Here is a 5,259-nt window from a genome sequence, read left to right as displayed (position 1 = left end):
GCCTTCATCTCATCACGCCTGGATTATTGCAACAGCCTTTTCACCTGTTTAACCCAAAAATCTATTGATCGACTCCAGACTGTCCAGAACTCAGCTGCCAGGCTTTTAACCAGAACAAAGAAATATGACCACATTACTCCTATTTTAGCTTCATTACACTGGCTCCCAGTATGTTTTAGAATTGATTCTATTGATCACTTTTAAAGCTCTTCATGGCCTCTCGCCTTGTTATATTTCTGAACTTTTAGTCCCATACACACCAGCACGTACCTTGAGATCCTCGGGCAGAGGTCTGCTATCTGTTCCAGAGTCTCGACTGAAAAGTAAAGGGGACAGAGCGTTTGCTGTCAGGGTCCCGAGGCTCTGGAACAGCCTGCCCGAGGAAATCAGGTCGGCTGAGTCAGTGAACTCTTTTAAGTCCCTTCTTAAAAAATACTTTTATAGGAGAGCCTTTCCCGATCTTATTTGACTTTATTTTATCCCTTTTATTTTATTGTATTTTACTAATTTTATATTTATCTTAAATGTGTATTTCAGTCTTTTCAATGTTTTCATGCTTTTATCTTGTATTGTTTTTGTATTATTGTCTCTTGGGTATTATTGTCTTTGCACTTGTTAAAGCACTTTGTAACTTGTTTTTGAAAAGTGCCTGCCTCAATCACTTCACAAACAGTAGCCTCCCCCGAACTGTGATGTTCCCTCCAACCTTATCTCACAGAAATAGGCTACGTGAAATGAACACGGCCCCTTAACCCGGATTTACGTGGTGGTGGCAGGTAATGTGTTAGAATTACTAGAAAACCACATTTGCCGCCGCCCACTGTGTGACGTTGTTGAACCAGTGAATCCGTGTGTCCACCACGACAAATGAGCCTCATTGACTTTGTATGGGTGTTGTTTTAGTGGTGCCGACACGTAATTTTAACATATTACGTGCCACCACCACGTAAATCTGGGTTAAGGGGTCGTGTTCATTTCTGTGAGATCAGGTTGTTCCCTCTCTTTGAATGATATGAGGTAGCTGACATGCAGCTTTCTTGGCTTATCTTGGCGGGTCTTAATGCTTTGCTCAAATACACAAACGTTTTCTTATAGAATAGCTACTTGACTACAGCAGGAACTGTCAATTTAGACAATAAATGTAAACAGAAATGGACTAATCCACTCAGTCAAACAAGAAATAGTTCAACTGTAAGTCTAGATGAACTTATTCCAGCTGTTCCACCTACTCAGACCTGAAGGGCAGTTTGGTTGACTAGAAGCACATCAGTGACTGAGGGATTCAAATAAAGCGTCCCATTAGAGCACATTTGTTTATGATTTGTTTTTGGTAAACCTACCATCACTGGCCCTGTCAAAGCGCCGGAGTTCATTTAATTAAGGTGCAACAGGACACAGGTGTTGCTGAGCCAGAAATGGGAGCAAAAAGTTTTTTGACTGTGCAACATGCAATATGGTGAAAGGAAGTCTGTTTTTTAGTTCTGTTTGTTGGTATGTCTATAAATGGTAAATAAACGTAAAAACAAAGATCCTCTCCCAGATTTGACTGGTCAAGCGAGGAGGAACAGGTAATGAGGAAAACAATGAAACAACTTCACATCTCCACATCCTACACATGTGGACAAACTAGATATTGAGACATAATAATAATAAAAACAGTACTGTTACTTACCTAAAAGATTATAAGAGAAAGAAAAAAACAAGTTTCTGCCATCGCTGTCACTACACACAATAACTATAAAGTAAAGAGTACTTTAATGGCCCGTTCCAGACCGGTCGGAACTCGGAAATTTGCAAGTTGAAATATCCATCTCCCAATCTGAAAGCATTTCAGGTGCATGGTGGTGCATAACATCAAATGTAAACAATAAACATAGATGACGGTGACAAAATTATGTGTCTTTGGCATGTTTATGCAGTTAAACCCTCAGCCATGCACTTGGTGTTCATTAAAAGGATGGCCATTTTATTAAAAACAAGTGATAAATATATGTTAGGCCTACTCGTTAACTGTGTTACTACATCTGTTGGTAATCCTCAAAAGGAAATTTACAACTATCAGATGGATTGTTTTGTACAAACATTCAAGGTGCACAATTAATGATGATAAACACTGCTCAAATATAATTCAGGAGCATCAGAAGGCCAGTCTGACAAAATGATGTATAATGTAATATTTTCTGGTTTGCTTTTGCAGTTGCAAAAAGTGTATTACATATGAATAAACACAACGAGCTCAATGGTTAAAGATAGTTTAGATCAAGATTTTCTCCTGCTTCTTCAAGAGTCACAGCTCCTTATAGGTTTTAACTCTGTTTAACCTGTGGCCATAATATTTTGTCCACAACATAATTTGCTTCATCTAAAACAAACAGGGCTCCATTCTTGACAGCACCTGCTGCTTCTTTGCTGCTTCCAGTGGGGTGTCTGCTCCCTCAGCTGCATGATAGCCTGTAACACCCCATCACTGCTCCCGCAACTGAAGATGCCCCTATAATGGCTGCTGTTCCTCCTGCCGCTGCTCCTCCTGCTGCTACTCCAGGTGCTGCTACAGCTGTGTTGGCTAAAGCTTGAATTGGGTTCTATACGCCTTAAACCTATGACAGCTAATCCACCAAGCATCACTACACCAAATAAAGCTCCTAACATTGCACCTGCTCCTAATGTCGTGTAAAAATTCAAGACTTGGGCCAGATAAGAAAGCTTGAACTTTTACCAACATTTTTATTATCAACAGAAACAGACACCAATTAGAATACAAAAGTTCCACCGGAGTGTGTCAGAGATCGGTGCAAAATAGAGACCCATTCTGTTACCAGAACAGAGACCCGAGTCGACATGAAAACCATGTAACGACTGACTTTCACCTCCTTTTGGACCTCCTTTTATAGCTCTGTTTCTTGGCTTCACATCATCTCTTGGCTCTCTTTCCTACTGCACCTGAGTCTGGGAAAGTCCAAGATTTTCACGTGCCCAAGCATTTGGTGGGAAAGTCCCTAACTGCCTGCTCCTCCTCTCTGTGTCTTTTGCATGCACTCTGCTTGATCATGCCATTTCATCCATAACCTGACTTTTGTGGAATAAACTGGTGTTGTTTGTGCTCTGTGCTAGAAACAGGACATTCTTACTGTGATGGACTATATTGATGTATGTTTTGTAATACAATTTGCACAAAATCTGCTTCTATATTTTCCTTTGCAGGTGTTTTTAATGCTGCCTCACTGTGCTCCCTCCCTTTTCTCCCAAAGCGCACGAACTTGCCCACACACACACATGTGCCTGGGCAGTTAGATACAGAAAGGAGCACACACACTCAGAGCTGTAGAGTTTTAACACTGTGATCCTAACTTTACACTACAAAATAACACTTTAAATGATGAAAATGTAGACCACCATTGCTCCAGTAATTAATTATAACAATTTAGGCTATAATGCTCCAAAATAATTCACAACACTCCAATACTTGCTAATCTGACCGAAAGCTTTGTGTATGCTCTGCCCTCTGCCAGCTTTCTGATCTCTTTCTCTGACATCCCTGACGACAATCTCCTCCTCCTCTTGTTGTATTTCTTCCTCCACATCTTGTAGCATCTCATTGGTGTAGCAGCTTCCGCTGTTTTCAGTCACCATCTTGTCTATTGTGCTAAGTAGCTCCTTCACCTGGAACCAGTTGCTCCTTTATTCGTCCTTTGGGTTTTCGTTTTAGTATCTATTATCAACGATGTGGCACCGACCTCCACACTTTTCCAGCAGATCACTCAGACCTTCACTTTGATCGACAAACTTCCTGATTGTCTCTCCCTCAGGCAGTTGGTCACCGTGAGTGAAGACAATTGTGACATATTTTAAAGCTTCTTCAGATAAATACTTGTGCAGAAGTTTGATGACGTACTTCTCCTGCTCCAACAATTTCTCCACTTTAAGCACAATGAGAAATGCATGAGGCGCACGCAGGAGCACACTCTGCAAAACATCTCCCTATCTCCGGCTTCATGTCCTCCTTAGCTTTCCCTTCGTCAAAGAAACCATGATCAAAGTGATTTCTCTTCCGTTGAAAGATTTAGTTTTGGATTTACATTTTGCTTGTTCTAGATTCTGGTGAATGATTTATCTCAGACACTCTCTCCAGTTATAGTGTTTTCAAATGTATCACTACAATGTTCAGTCGTGACAGAAATAACTGAAAGAAATTAACTTACCGTCCATGTTCAAAACTGAAGTAATTGAGACAATAAGAGTGAAAAGACTACCAGAGTGTATGTGAATGTTTTGTTTGTTTTCCTTGAGATATAAAATGTTCAGTTGTTTCTTTGTTCATCAGGGAAGAGGCACCGCATCTTGAAAACCCGAACAAACAGGCTGAGGAACAGCTTTAGCCTAGCCTAGAGCTATAGCCTCCATCGGCCCCTCCACCACCCACACACAAACACACACAAACACACAAACTCGACAACCATAAATGAGGACTATAAACATGCAATACAGACCCATACTATTGTGATACAGTGTGTGGTACAATATGCAACGAACTCTTAAAGCACTGTATGCCGTTGTTGCCTTTATTTATTTATTTATTTATTACTGACTCCTTTTATTATTTATTGTTTATGTACTGTGTTGTCTAGTTTGTCTGACGTGTATTTTTAATCTTGTGCCTTGCTGCTGCTTCTGAGATACCAAACAGAATTTTGTGGCAGCGATTATAATGACAACAAACTTCCTTACGTCCATACTTTGTTGTGATCTGTAATATTGCAATGAAGTTATCCAAGTGTCCTGAAGATCCTGTCTATATATCATCCTGGTGTTTTGCTTGATTAGTTGTGTTTATGTATCTTGACTACCTAGAAGAATCTTCCACAGAAGCAAAGCTCCAAATTTTATGCAGTGAATTATGAAAGCCACAACACATGGTGTAACCACAATCACAGCACATACCATCTTGTGTGCTTAAAAAATAAAATATTTATTGGTTTAACTAAAAGCTTTATTTGGTCAAATTCTTTCTTTTAAAATGTTTCAGATCATATGATATCAGCACAAAAGGACAGCTAAATTATTTTCCTCCAAAAGCTTATTAACAAAAGAAGACTTTAAACAAACCTTTGTCAGGTTGTGATGAGAGTGTGGGGTATTATACAAGTTCCTCTGCATGTCTCAGATATAGTAAATACATTTCTTCCCATTTCTTCTGTTGTTCACCTGAGCTCCAGTGTGTTGACTTCATTGGATTATAACAACATTACAAGCTTTTGTCAC

The 5,259-nt window shown here is 39.7% G+C and overlaps 1 pseudogene; it reads right to left on the bottom strand.

The window, feature by feature from the left end:
• Positions 1 to 3,426: 3,426 nt before the first annotated feature.
• LOC123979853 lies at positions 3,427 to 4,206 on the bottom strand (annotated as a pseudogene).
• Between the last annotated feature and the right edge of the window lie 1,053 nt (positions 4,207 to 5,259).

Source organism: Micropterus dolomieu, linkage group LG12 (genome assembly GCF_021292245.1).
Source record: "Micropterus dolomieu isolate WLL.071019.BEF.003 ecotype Adirondacks linkage group LG12, ASM2129224v1, whole genome shotgun sequence".
Lineage (NCBI taxonomy): Eukaryota > Metazoa > Chordata > Actinopteri > Centrarchiformes > Centrarchidae > Micropterus > Micropterus dolomieu.
This window is presented reverse-complemented; position numbering and strand designations above follow the sequence as displayed.